General features: G+C 40.3%; 1 pseudogene; it reads right to left on the bottom strand.

The window, feature by feature from the left end:
* Positions 1-1,013: 1,013 nt before the first annotated feature.
* LOC136159350 (serine/threonine-protein kinase Kist pseudogene) lies at positions 1,014-3,995 on the bottom strand (annotated as a pseudogene).
* Between the last annotated feature and the right edge of the window lie 11,830 nt (positions 3,996-15,825).

The raw sequence follows: 15,825 nt of genomic DNA, 5'->3' as shown, positions 1-15,825 counted from the left end.
TTATTTGTTTTTGGCCGTGCTGGGTCTTCATTGCTGTGCGGGTTTTCTGCTCTAGTTGCGGTGTGCGCGCTTCTCATTGCGCTTGCTTCTCTTGCTGCGAAGCACAGGCTCTAGGGCCTGCAGGCTTTAGTAGTTGCAACATGTGGGCTCAGGAGCAACTGTACATTTTCAAATTGTTTTGTTAGTAGTTGTCCTGGGAATTACAGATAAAATCTTACTTTAAACAATGTAGTTACAATTAATACCCACTTAATTTCCATAGTATACAAAAACCTTGTTCCTTTTATATTGTCTCTCCCTCCTTGCTTGTTATTGTCCCATACCAGATCTCCATACATTGTCTGTCCATCAGCATAAATGCAAAATTAATGTTGTATGTTGTCTTTTAAGTCAATAGGGCATAAAAAAAGAAGTTACAAACCAAAACTATTTATTAATACTGACCTTATATTTGGCTATGTAAGTATCATTTATCATTTTTTATAGAATAAGTCTGCTGGCAACAGTGTCTCTCTGTTTTTGTTTCCTTGGCAATGTCCTAATTTTTCCTTTATTTATTTTTAGGTGTACATTTAATTTTTTAAAGACTTTATTTATTTTTAATTGAAGGATAATTGCTTTACAATATTGTATTGGTTTCTGTCATACCTCAACATGAATCAGCCATAGGTAATTTTTCCTTTATTTTTATAAGGAATAGTTTAGACATACATAGAATTCTTGGTAGACAGTTATTTTTCTTAGCAGTTTGAAAATGTCTTCCCGTTACCTTTTGACTTCAAATATGAGACACCTATTTGCCTGTTGTCAATCTGTGTGTGCTCTGGTGTGATAGTCAAAGGATACACTTGCAGAGATTATATAAGTTTACACAGTGTGAACAACCTGGTTATAGTGTTTTTGACAGTAGGCTTCACTTGAAATAATTTGAAATGCATGTATCTTTTATTAAAGAATTCTATTTACTTTTCTATTCTTAAACATTTATAGAGTTTGGTGGAGAAGTTTGTTTGTTTTTTTTTTTTAACTTTTTTTGTATAATCAGTGCTTTATAAAGATTTCCTAAGATTTAAACCTCTGAAGACAATCTACTGTAACGTGAGAGGAATCCATTGATTATCATTCCTAAAACCACGTAATCAATCTATGCCCATGAACTTAGGAATACTAGTAGCCTCTATTTGGGGTCACGTTAGATTGCTATGAATCTTTTTAAGAATTCTTCATGAGTTTTTCTTTCTTTCTACTTCCACCTTATTATAGCTACACCTTTCTTAACTTCCTTGCAGTCAAAAGTCAGACCACCTGACCAACTAGGATGCTTTCCTCTAACTTCTCTTCAGCTTAGGATAGGGGTAAAGAATGGGGGAAGAGGAAAAGAAGGTGTGGGAGGGAGATGAGAGAAAGGAAGAAATAAAGAATCCTTGATTATGCACCCTTCACCTATTTTTTTCCTTTTCCTTTCACTGAACAATTAATTCTTTCTTTTTAACCAACATAAATTTTCCATCATAGTAGGCAGAACTCTATCTTGAGAAATCTTCTAATGATCCTAGAAGAGTCAGTATAAAACAGATGAGCTAACGCAGGGTCTAAAGCAGACCCTAAAAGATGGGGCAATCTATGTGTACCAAAACTCTTACAAGAGTTTTCTCACTTTAAGAGAGTTTCAATGTAATCCAGTCTAGACTTGTGTGTTCTGGGCCTCTCAGGAATGGACTATTTTCTCATTTCATTCTTCCAGACACACCAACTCCCCAAAACCCTGTATCCTAAATCTTATAGACGTTAAACAGGTAGGGAAGAGATGGGCATAGACTGTATTAACCCACAAGATCCACACTATAAAGAATGCTACTCAAATATTCTCTAACCTTTCATACCTGCACACTCACTCAAGCATACATACTAGACATAAAAATTGTGCAAGATCAAGCATCAGCTTTCTATTTTAAAAGCCTTAATTAAAAAAATATAGAGAGATAGGCTCACCGCAGTTTCTTTAAAGGAATATTCAGTACTACAGTACTCCTTTAAAAAAAATCATAACTCAGTGTTAAGAACACAGTAGGGAACTGCTGCTTGACAATTACTTAAAATTACTGACAGCATCCAGTGCCGACTATGGATATCAATAAGGAAGAACCATCTGACAGCATAAAGGAATAATCTGTAAGTGATGTCACCAACGCTAACAAATTTGTTAATATTTCTATGACAGGATAGCATTCGCCCCTGCTTCATGATCACATGAAATAGTCAGTATCTTTTTAGGTTACAAACTGAAGAGCAGCACTTGCCCTACTGCACAAAAAAAGATGCCCCATGGATGCTCTAAAACCCCTCAGTGTATAGCTAAGAGGTCTTGTCCTACTCAGTGCCAAATGTCTGCAATGCAGTCACCGCTTGAGCGATGGCTGCACATTAGTAGGATTGAATAAATATACAAAGTATTCCCTTAAAATGATAAGGGGGGTACTCCTGCATTCAGATGTAGAATAACCCAGGAAATGGAAGAGGAGAAACAGGAAATAATCCTCAGGTTACAGATTAAAGCAAAGTTTGATACAGATATCCCCTCTTGTAGGCACTCAGTGGGTAAAATGTAGCCACAACAAACTTCCAGTCAGTAATTTCTGAACAGCTTTGGAATCACCAGCATTGGCATACTCAACAAAGACTTGTCCTCTGCCAGGATTTTCTTTTGGAACAAGCAGAGATACCACTGGTCCATATTTTTGACATTCCTCTTTTACATCTTCTACAACATCTTCATATTCTTCATTCTCAAGATAATCATCGTCCAGCACATTCAGCAGTCTTAGCACTGGCGTAGGAAGCATCACCAAATCTTCAATATGAGGGGCAAAAGGAATGCTAAAGAATGGGCTGCACAATGCCATTTCAGCAGGAATTCTTCTGCTTGGATCATCATGAAGCATGCTTTTGATAAGGTCTCTTAGGTGATAGGCTGGAATTGCGGCATTCACCACTGCTTTACTGGCAAATATGTGATCAATAATAGCAGAACTATTTGCCTTCCATTCCTGAGATCTGACTGTATGTTTCAATTTCATTCCTGAGAACATTTCCAGTAAAATGATTCCTAGGCTCCACAGATCAACAGCTGAGGTACATTCTGTATCACTCCACAGGCCAGCCTGGGCCAAGCAATTCTGCAGTTCTGCTTCAGGAGCCCGATACCTGTCTGTCTGAATATACTTTACATCCTGATTGCCTTTGAAGCTAAGTCCAGAGTCAATGAGTTTAAAACATTCATTCTCCGCACTCCACAGTATGTTAAGCAGCTTGAGGTCTGCAAGGACATAACCCTCATGATGAAGAAAAGCAAGGGCCTCTAGAACATCTCTGGCACAATGCTGTATCATCCACATGGAGCAACCCTGGTGAGTGGAATATAAAAGCAATTCCGAAAGACAGACATCCAGGAGTTCAAGCAACAGACAGCGTGATGGCACATTTGGAGAGAAGTGGATTGTGAAGACTCCATACAAAGTCACGATGTTCCTGTGCCCCTGCAACTGCTCCAGCGCCGCCCTCTCTTTGCGGAAACCATACTCGGCGGCCGAGGCCGCAGCCCCGGTGGTTCCTGGCGGGACGAACTGCTTCAGCGCTCCTGGGGGCGAGCCGGGTGTGCTGCAGCAACGCACCCGATACACCGAGGCCGAGGAGCCGCTACCCAGGCGGCTCTGTACCTGCCACAGCCGCCCGAAGTCTTCCAGAAACCGCGGCGGCTCCGCGCCCCAGGCGCAGCCTGATCCCGCCACCGGTGCGGACTGAGAGGGCTGACACGTAGCTGACTCGACGCCCGGGGCAGGCCGGCAGGGACTGCGGTCACAACCCCGCCCGCCGGACCAGCGGCTCCGCAGGGACGGGCCTGCAGCCGCCTCACCGACTGCCGGGACCTCAAGCCGCCATGACACCGGAAGCCGTCTCCTGGGGCGGGGTGGGGAGGGGAGGTCCCAGAAGCCGGAAATCGGTGGAGAAGTTTTTAATCTCTTCAATGTAAATATTACTTTTAGTGTAATGTTCACCTTCCAACTCTAGTTAATATGAAGGCAGTGGTTATCTTTCAGATACCTCCATTAGGTTCATGACCAAGGAATTATTACAGAAGAAGTATATTAATAACAGAGAATTAGACCAACCAGTGGTCTTGGGAAGATTCGGAAACCATGGTAATAAAGAATCTGACTTCAGTGAAGTCTGGGGAAAATACCTTTGAGTTTGAGAATAAGTATGGATATGAAGGAAGAAATTCCAAAGGAACACTTATGGCAAATAACATAAATCTCGCTGGTAGAAAAGGTGAACAAGACAGCAAACCCAGGATTAATTTACCTTTAAAACCAAGTGTTTCTTTAAGAAAAAGTACATGTCAGTTTTAAAAAAATAGGAAGTCATTTGTAAAGAATTTGTTAAAAATAAAAAATGGCACAGTTTATGTAGGAAACAAGTATACAAAATGTTTTGAAAATAGAACTGGATTAAGCTTTCAGTCACATCTGATGGAATGGAAGAAATTTCAAACTGAAGAGAAAATTTATGAGTGTAATCAAGTTGAAAAGTCTATCAAAACTTGTTCCTCAATTTTATCACTTCAAAGATTTCCTCTTAGTGTCAAAACCAACATTTGTAATAAATATGGAAAGCTCTTTGTGTATCGTTCATTGCATACACAGCAACAGAAAACCAACATTAGTGGAAAACTGTACAAATGTAACGACTGTGGAAAGACTTTTAGCCATCTTTCAGTCCTTACTAGCCATCAGAGAATTCATTCTAAGCAGAGACCTTATAACTGTAATGAGTGCAGTAAAGCATTTAAACAGTTCTCAAACCTCACAAGACATCAGAGAATCCACACTGGATAGAAACCATATAACTGTAATATATGTGACAAGGTCTTTAATCAAAATTCCCACCTTACAAATCACTGGAGAATTCAAATGGGAGAGAAACCACACAAATGCAATGAATGTGGCAAGGCATTTATCAAATGTTCAGACTTCTGGTGTCATGAGCAAATTCACACTGGAGAGAAACCTTACAAATGTAATGAGTGTGGCAAGGCTTTTACCAAACGTTCATATCTTTGGGCTCATGAGAGAATTCATACTGGAGAGAAACCATACAAATGTGTTGAATGTGGCAAGGTTTTTAGGCAGTGGTCTACCCTCAGGATTCACTGAAGAATTTATACTGGTGGGAAACCCTATAAATGTAACGAGTGTGGCAAAGCTTTTAAACAGTGACTAACCATCAGAACATACATCCTGGAGAGAAGCCACACAAATGTACTGTGCGTGGCAAGACTTTCATCCACATTTCAAGTCTGGTGAAATATCAGAAAATTCATACTGGAGAAAAACCATATAAATGTAATAAATGTGGTAAGACTTTCATCCAATGTTCAAGTCTTACAGAACATCAGAGAATCCACACTGGTGAGAAACCTTACAAGTGTAATGAGTGTGGCAAAACCTTCACTGTGTGTTCAAGCCTAACGAAACAGAAAAGGAACCATACCAGAGAGAAGCCTTACAAATGTCATGACTGTGACAAGGCCTATACACAATTTGTACACCTTACTAGACATCAGAAAATACATACCAAAAAGAAACACCTTGAATCTAATATACTTGATAATGCTTTTAGTCAAAGCTCAAGCTTGGAGGCTTATCAGAGAATTCATGGTAGAGAGGAAACTTACAAATGTAATGAATATGGCAAATCCTTTAACTGGGGCTCAAGTCTCACCAGACATCAGAGGATCCATACAGGAGAGAAAGCTTATAAATGTAACATATGCAGCAAGGCCTTTAGTCAAAACTCAAACCATAGAATTTATCAGAGAATTCACACTGGAGAGAAACCTTACAAATGTAATGAGTGTGGCAAAGCCTTTAAGCAGTACTCAAGCCTCACTCAACATCAGAATATACATCCTGGAGAGAAGCCACACAAATGTAATGTGTGTGATAAGGCCTTTATCAAACGCTCACACCTTTGGGGTCATGAGAGAGCGCATACCAGAGAGAAGTCACACAAATGTACTGAATGTGGCAAGGCCTTTGGACAATGGTCTGACTTTGGGATTCACCATAGAATTCATACTGGAGAGAAAGCCTTAGAAATGTAATGAATTGGGTAAATCACTTGATCCTTTTAAACAACAGACTTACAATTTATACTAGGGAGAACTAAGTGTCTAGTCCTAGATGATTCAGCCTAAGATGTTAAGTTCTTCACAGTTATTAAAAGTCAAAATCATTTGAAGTTTATGACATGATGGGTGTTGGTAGAGCAAGGAGATCTTTGGAAATGTACCATTTATTCTTTTTAAAAATACTTTTATTATATGACGTTTCTGGAAAAGGCTGTGTTACTCGTGATGTCTTTCAACCCAAAGTTTAAAACTGATTGATACCCTCCTCCAGGGGATCTTCCCAACCCGGGATAAACCCAGGTCACATGCTTTGATTCCCTGGTGCCTCAGATGGTAAAGAGTCTGCCTGCAATGTGGGAGACCTGAGTTCGATTCCTGGGTCACGAAGACCCCCTGGAGAACAGAATGGCTACGCATTCCAGTATTCTTGCCTGAAAAATCCCAAGGATGGAGGAGCCTGGTAGGCTGCAGAAGAAGTGTGACCCTCTTCACACTTAGGGTCGTTAAGAGTCGGACAGGACCGAGTGACTTCTTTTTCACTTTTTTTTCATATGTTACCATCATGGGCTCTGGGAAGGGATCAGAAAGATAAAAAGGCCTACTTTTATTAGGTGGAAGTGAAGTGAAGTGTTAGTCACTCAGTCATGTCTGACTTATTTGTGACCCTATGGACTGTAGTCGGCCAGGCTTCCCTGCCCGTGGAACTCTCCAGGCAAGAATACTGGAGTGGGTAGCTATTCCCTTCTCCAGGGGATCTTCCCGACCAAGGGATTGAACCCAGGTCTCCTGCATTGCAGGCAGATTCTTTACTGTCTGTGCCATCATGGGGATTGTTCATATTCATGTTTCTGGAAAGGACAAGGGCACTGAATTTTAGCATACAATATAGTGTTTCTGAATGAGAGCACAGGGGTGGGAGACTATATGTAAAACAATGACATAAGTCATAATAATTTCAGATCCTCTTGTACAGGTCTGTTGCTATGACAGAGGACCCACTGGATTCTGAGAAACCAATGTTCTACCAGTCGAGTGTGAAACAGAGCAGCCATTAAGAGACTGAGATATTCTTGACAATAGGATGATATGTTAGTAGGGATTGCTTTCTGTGGTAGAAATAATGGAGAGGAAATCACAGTCATCCTCTCTTTTCAAAGAAAATAACTGTTGTATGTCAAAGATGAGGGAAGAATTAGTCTTACTCTTAGTAACTAAAGACAGCAGTTATCTGGGACATCCTTGGTGGTCCAGGGCTTCCCTGGTGGCTCAGACTGTAAAGAATCTGCCTGCATTGCAGGAGACCTGGGTTCCATCCCTGGGTCGGGAAGATCCCCTGGAGGAGGGCATGGTGACCCACTCCAGTATTTTTGCTTGGGAATTCCATGGACAAGGAGCCTGATGGGCTATAGTCCATGGAGTCACAAAGTGTCAGACATGACTGAGCAACTAACACCTCAAACTTCTCTGGTGGTCCAGTGGCTAAGACTCCTTGCTTCCAATGCAGGGGGCCCAGGTATGATCCCTGGTCAAGGAACTAGATCCCCCTTGCTGCAAAAAGATCCCATAAATAAATTCAAAAAAGAGAGATCAGTTATCAGAGAGGAAAACTTAATCAAAACACCCAGAATGCACTATACATGTGTAAGATTCATGTTTAACCACTATATCACTATGATACTATTTTATTCAGAATGTGTCATAGTCGTCATGCTTTATTAATAAAATTTAATGATTGTAAAACTCTAAATGAAGTTTTTTCTATCTTATCAAGCCTATCCACCTCACTGTGGTACTTCATAACAAATACTAACAATACATCTGTAGGCAGTCAGGTTGAAAGGCACCTGTAACAATTTCTTTGCATGATGGAATCAAACAACATACAATCTTATGAATATATATTCATAACTTCCTTGAGTTTTTTTTTTTTTAATCTACACTCCACCCCGTGCATATTTATGTGCCTATGAATAAACACCACAGCAGTACAACTTTAGACTATGGCTTCCCAGGTGGGACTAGTGGTAAAGAACCCATATGCCATTCAGAGTCATACTACTGAAGCGACTTAGCATGCACACATTGCCCTCTTTAATGTTTGAAGTACTATTTGTAAATGTGCACCATATGATTGTAGTTCAGCATGCCCTTCTTTTTTGTGCCTGTGTAAGACCCATGGCTTGCACTGACCTTGATTTGTGCTTAGTCACTGAGTTGTGTCTGACTCTTTGTGACCCCATGGACTGTAGCCTACCAGGCTCCTCTGTCCTTGGGATTCTCCAGGCAAGAATACTGGAGTGGGTTGCCATTTCCTTCTCCAAGGCCTTGATTTCCATGAGGTCAACATTAATAGTGTAGCATATATAATGGGATTGAATTACAGCTGAGGAATTGGTATAGGAAAACCCAACCTAGGGAACTTTCCTGGTGGTCCAGTGGTTAAGAATCCACCTGCCAGTGCAGGAGAGGTGGGTTCGATCCCAGATCTGGGAAGATCCCACACACCTTGGAGCAACTAAGCCCATGCACCACAACTATTGAGCCTGCCCGCTGCAGCTACTGAGCCCTGTCCCGCAACTGCTGAAGCCTGCATGCCCCCGAGCCCGTGCCCTGCACCAAGAGAAGAGCCTGCACAGCAACCAAGACCCAGCACAGCCATAAATAAATCAATAATCTTTTTTTAAAAAAGGGAACTGATAGTGAGCCTGACTTACCATTTGCCCCAAGGGGGAACATCTTTATTTACCCATAGAGCAAACAAATTTATCCACTCTCCCAGAGGGTGACACTGTACCTTTTTCCCCAAAGCTGCTTTTCAGGCAAACAGAAAAAAAACTGTCTATAAGACAGGCCCATACATGAGAAATCCATAATTGTCTTCCAACAATGTCTGTCCCTTGTTTCTTCGTCATATTCACTGCTGGCAAATATTCGCACATGTACACCAGCTGGTCGACTGTTCTTTTTTCCTGACACATAAGACCAGATCTACTTGTTTGCCTCAAGCAGCATTTGATTAAGTTTAATATCTACAGGATACTATGTATCAGGATGAGGCTTAATTCATCCTTGGTACAGCAATGTAGGGGACTTCCCTGGTGGCTCAGACAATAAAGAATATCTGCAATTCAGGAGACCCGCGTTTGATCCCTGGGTCAGGAAGATCCCCTGGAGAATGGAATGGCAACTCCAGTATTCTTGCCTGGAGAATTCCATGGACAGAGGAGACTGATGGGCTACAGTCCATGGGGTCATAAAGAGTTGGACACGACTGAGCGACTAATGCTTTCACATTTCATAGCAGTGTAGGTTCCACACTGAACCAGCTGTAAAGCTCAATACCCATTAGCATGGATTTTATTTTTCAATTAAAAATCTTTTAAAGGATGGCTTTTTAAAAAAAGTTAATTCTCTGTGGATTTTATTAATCCCAAATGGCCACTCACATGTATAATCAACACACTGTGCCTTTTTTTTTTGGTCATGCCTTTCAGCTTGCAGGATCTTAGTTCCCCGATAAGGGCTCAAACCCGCTGCCTGGCAGTGGAAGTGTGGAGTCTGAACTACTGGACTGCCAGGGAAGTTCCACTAGCATGTCTGTTGGGAAGACTTTTGATTTTCCCTTAAGTTTCTGCATTAACATTCTCAAGTGATGGCTGAATAGACAATGGATTATTGTGCAAAAACTAGCAATTTACATAATTCTGACTAAAAGTGACAGCTTTTGTATTCATTATCCACACGAAGTAGAGCCTGGGTGTACTGGAGTCAAGTCTCTTGAGCAGAAAGGGGCTAAAGGTTGAAAAACACAGAAATTAGGGCAGAAGTTTTCAGGAACCACCAATTGGGATTATGAAAAACAAAGTAAGGAATCTGAAAGATGGAGGAAAGGGTGTAAAAAAGATACAAAGGTGCTCACAAGAACAAGGATGTTCTGGGTAGCTCTGGACTCGGCAGAGGATCTGGGAGACACTCTCTTCCTAGGAATGTGTTGGACTCATTGTTTGTGTCTGTGTACGATGATAACAATGAAGCCTCTGGTCCAGATTGTGAGCACAAAAAATACAACTTCAGGGACCACTGTCAGTGCTGCATACACTGAGCCTGTTTCTTTCTCATGATAAGTAATAAAACAGTACCCTATGTCTCTGTGATGTTTGTCATGCTCCATTTGCTTAACATATACAATGTATACATAGGAAAAATTAAATTTACAAATGTGTATTGGGTCCAGAAGAGGAAAACGCAAAAGCCAACATTTTGGGGGGCTTTGACTTTAGGATCCTTCCAACAGGAGTTCATTGGACTGATGGTAATGGCTTGGAAGACACTCAAGAGGCAGATGGTGCTGATAGACAGACCCCTGCCCGCTCTGTGAACATATAAAAGAAGCTTCCTTGCAAAATCACTAAAAACATGTTTCAAGCTAAAAGCTGCTATTGTCTGAGGAACTCCTTTAGAGGGAATGACCAAGAAGTTGGCTATCGTCAGGTGCTTGTGAATCAAATCCATGGCCCTTATCCTGCATTCAGTGTGGTAAAAGAATAGGTACTGATAAATAAGGGAGAAATTGCCCAGAATTCGAATCATAGTCTGTGACAGGAAGATGATTCCTATTGCCACATTCCTGGGGGGAGATTCTGTCATTTGACATGTTTTCCTTGAAGTTATGGCAACAAACATTCCTCTGAGCAAAAAGATTCATTGAACTTTTGATGCCACGAATAGTGGTACTTGTTGGCTCCTGATCAATTGCCAAGACTTCACAAGATGGAAAGAGATGGAGAGATAGCCAGTCTATTTCAGTGGGAAAGTCAGCAGTAAGGATGAAGTGAAGTTAACCTGGGGGAAGCAGTGACAAGTGACAGCAAATGGAACCAAAGTGTAATACAACATAAAAGAACAGAATAGGCTGACATTTGCTAGACATGCTGGAGAAAAGAAAAGCCTCAGGGACTTCCCTGTGGTCCACTGGGTAAGACTTTGCCTTCTAGTTCATGGGGTGCAGTTTCAATCCCTGGTTGGGGAACTAAGCCCATATGCCCCTAGGCCAAAAACCAAAACAAAACAGAAGTTATGTTGTATCAAATTCCATAAAGACTTTAAAAATGGTCCACATCCAAAAAAATCTTTAAAAAGTCTCTATCACTACCCACATCACTTAACAAATGAATTCTGCATGGATTGCTCATCTCAGTTTTAAAGAGAAATAGTGTTTGTATCTCTATGGTCTTGCAATTAAGATATATCCTAAACGGCTCCAAAAATATTACCCATATAGGTGAAATGACTGTAGCTAATGTGAATAAAAACTGATTTTTATCAAAACACACACTGAGATATGACTTGTAACCAGAACAAAGAAGTCTTGCAGACGACACAACAAGATACACAATGGGCAAATCTTTGCTACAGAAGTTTTGAAAACCAGATTAGTCAGTGCATAATATGTGTGTAAAATGATTTAATGTCTTTAGTCATCAAAAATTAAAATATAACCACCACCTATCTATTGTCAAACACCAGTGAGAAATCAAAAATAGAAATGACAGAGATAACAAGTTTTGGCTAAGATATGGTCTACCAAGAATCTCATGCACTGGTGGTAGTTGTTAAAGATGGTACCAAAATTTTGGAAAATTGTGGTACCTATTTCAGCAGACCAGATGTAATCCTATATGCCAATAATTCCACTCCCATGAATATACTCAGAAACTTGTACATGTATCACTGAAAGATTAGTTATAGGATTTATATGCCCTAATTACAAATTACTCATTCCTCATATTAGTCCTAGATTCATAACTACCCACTTGCCCATTAACAGTAGAATGAATCAATTAATTTACTCATATTCACAATGGTATCCTAAACAGCAGTGTGAATGAATGCTAGCAGTAGGATGCAATGATACAGATAAGTTCTCAAAATTATCTGGAATGGAAACACAGTCAATATGAAAGAGTTCCTGGAGTATAATTCCAATTAAGTAAATTATCAAATGAGCAAAAGTGATCTGATCTCTTAACTGTTAGAATAAATCAAATCTACATCCCAACAATTCCACTTCTACCAATATACATGATAGAGTTATGTTCTTGGAGACAGTTACTCAAGGAGGCACGGGAAGGGTTTTGGAGGGCTGAACATTCTGTTTTTTAATCTAGGTGTTGCCTATGGAAGTTTGGGCATCGAGGAGTTCCACTGAACTGTGCAATTATAATCTCGTGTATATGTCTTGAGTTTTTAAAAAATTCTTATCACACACACAAAAAACTTGGGAGTTGCCGGGAAAAACTTGTCATGTGAATGTGTTTGATCTGCTGATTGTGCCTGTGCAGGATGAAGCTTAGTTATAGATCTGCAACCCAGATGGTGAAACATCAGACAATAATAACCCTGCTCCATGTAGTGAGTCACTGACTTTGTTAAAGAAATTCAGCAGAGCAGTATCGCATTTTTTTTGTTCTTTTTGATGGTTTTGTCACTCTATTTGGCAATCATATACGTAGCAATAAAATTATATTTACCAGCATATACAGCGTCCAACAGAGCCAAGTGGGAGCTTTACTTCAAGTTCCACCCATCTGCGTTTCCTAGGGCTGATTCATGATGAATGGAGACACTTAAGGGGCAGGTGGTGTCCATAGACACCACCAGCTCTGCCAGCTCTGTAAGGAGAGAAAACAAAATCTGGATGGATAAATCACAGAAGGCATGCTTCAACTAGAGGCTGCCCTTGTCTCTGGGACACCTTCAAAGGAAATGGCCAAGAAGTGACTGTAGTCAGGTGTTTCAGAATTGAATCTGTGGGTCTCAACCTGCATTTGCTGTAGTAAAGGAAGAGATAAAGGTAAAGAAGAGAGAAAATGCCCAGGATTCCAACTATAGTCTGAGATAAATAGACCTTTCTTAATTGCCAAAAATCGGGAGGCCATTCTGCTAGTTCCCAGTGGCTGACATTTGTCTTCAGAGCAGTGTATCCTCTGTGGGAACATATAGTTGGGCTATATTTATCATATCAACTGATAGCCAATATACCCTCTGAGAAATATTTACTTCCAGTTTGGTTTTGTAAAGTGGCTTCCCAGTGTGAATATATTTATACAGCTTACTTAGCACTTATATGAATTTATTGCTATTCTGTCATATATTTGGTTGTTGTGTTTTAGTTGCTAAGTCATGTCTAACTCTTTGCTACCCCTATGGACTGTAGCCCACCAAGTTTTTCTGTCCATGGGACTCTCCAGGCAAGAATACTGGAGTAAGTTGCCATTTCCTTCTCTAGGGGATCTTCTAGACCCAAGGATTGAACCCCCGTCTCCTATGTTGGCAGGCGGATTCTTTACCACCAGGGAAGCCCTGTATATAGGGTACCTTCTTTGATTTTCATAACTGTGAGAGATGGCATTATTTTCATTAAAAAGACAAGGAAACCTAAGTTACATAGAGTTTAAACTGTTTGCCTAAACTCACCTCAACACTGGTTTAGGTCTAATGGTTTAAATATGGCTAGGCTGGTTGCTAAGACTATGTCCCAACCAGTGTGATACACTAACTGATCATGTCAGGTGGTAATCTAGTAATCTAGACCTATATTTTAGTTTTGTAGTTATACTTTTATTTCATATCATTTTAATTTAATTTTATAATTTTGGTTGTAAAAAATTTCCTTTTTATTTATTCTATAGGTCATTATCAAATATGAATAACATTTTAGAGATAATAATAAAGTATAGATGCTGTAATTAGAGGCTAATTCTACAGAAACTTCCACATGTCCAAGTTGCATTGAATGAATATAAGATTTGTTCAATATTAATTTGGCAGCAGAAGGACTCATTTGCTATCATGCCAGGGACAAAAACACAATGACATCTTCCACATTAATTATCAGATAATACTACCTCATTTCCTAAACTGTGATATATGAAATACTAATAGGTGATAAAACTAGGGAGGCTGGAAATAGGGTTATTAATAATTTTAGTCTCAGTGCTCAGTATTTATTAATATTATATTAAATGAAACTATTTGTAAGGCAAGATTTGTGAAATATATTAAAGTACAAAAGATGTACAAAGGAGTCTGGAGAATATGGAATCTTGTGCTTCATATAAATTGAAATAATAAAATGAGCTGTGAGCTTAGATAGATGTTAGAATACTGTTAAACTTTACTTTTCAGGTGAACATTTTAAAAAATTTTATTTTAATTGGAGGCTAATTACTTTACAATATTGTAGTGGTTTTTGCCATACATTGGTATGAATCAGCCATGGGTGTACATGTGTTCCCCGTCCTGAACCCCCCTCCCACTTACCTCCCCATCCCATCCCTCAGGGTCATCTCAGTGCACTGGCCCTGAGCATCTCATGCATTGAACCTGGACTGGCAATCTGTTTCACATATGATAATATACATGTTTCAATGTTATTCTCTCAAATCATCCCACCCTTGCCTTCTCCTACAGAGGCCAAAAGATTGTTCTTTACATCTGTGTCTCTTTTGCTGTCTTGCACATAGGGTCATCATTACCATCTTTCTAAATTCCATATATATGCGTTAGTATACTGTACTGGTGTTTTTCTTTCTGACTTACTTCACTCTGTATAATAGGCTCCAGTTTCATCTACCTCATTAGAACTGATTCAAATGAGAATACTGTTAAACTTTAGATAAAAGAAGACAAGATATGTTAGGTCATGACAACTGTTTTCTGAAACACATAATTATAAAGGGCTTTCCTAGTGGTTCAGTGGTAAAGAATCCACCTGCCAGTGCAGGAGACAGGGGTTCCATTCCTGGTCCGGGAAGATCCCACATGCCATGGAGCAACTAAGCCGCGCACCAGAACTACTGAGTCTGTGCTCTAGTTCAGTTCAGTTCAGTTCTGATGCTCAGTCGTGTCTGACTCTTTGCGACCCCGTGGACTGCAGCACGCCAGGCCTCCCTGTCCATCACCAACTCCCGGGGTTTACTCAAACTCATGTCCACTGAGTTGGTGATGCCATCCAACCATCTCATCCTCTGTCATCCCCTTCTCCTCTCACCTTCAATCTTTCCCAGCCTCAGGGTCTTTTCCAATGAGTCAGCTCTTCGCATCAGGTGGCCAAAGCATTGGAGCTTCTGCTTCAGCATCAGTCCTTCCAATGAATATTCAGGACTGATTTCCTTTAGGATGGACGGATTGGGTCTCCTTGCAGTCCAAGGGACTCTCAAGAGTCTTCTCCAACACCGTGGTCCAAGAGCATCAATTCTTTGGTGCTCAGCTTTCTTTATAGTCCAACTCTCACATCCATACATGACTACTGGAAAAACCATAGCTTTGACTCGACAGACCTTTGTTGGCAAAGTAATGTGTTCTAGAGCCCGGGAGCTACAATTACTGAGCCTGCCCTCTGCAACAAGAGAAGACACAGCAATGAGAAACCCGTGCACTGCAACTAGAGAAAAGCCTGCATAGCAACGAAGATGCAGCACAGCCAAATAAGTAAATATAAAATAAATAAAAATTTAAAAACCCTGCAGTCCTTAAATACCTAATAAATGATCCTTCTTTATCATTGGGATTGTTTATCATTGATCATCCACAATGAGGATTTAATTAGGTTATATTAGGAGCCATCAGCTTTG

This window comes from Muntiacus reevesi, chromosome 2 (assembly GCF_963930625.1).
Source record: "Muntiacus reevesi chromosome 2, mMunRee1.1, whole genome shotgun sequence".
Taxonomy (NCBI): domain Eukaryota; kingdom Metazoa; phylum Chordata; class Mammalia; order Artiodactyla; family Cervidae; genus Muntiacus; species Muntiacus reevesi.
This window is presented reverse-complemented; position numbering and strand designations above follow the sequence as displayed.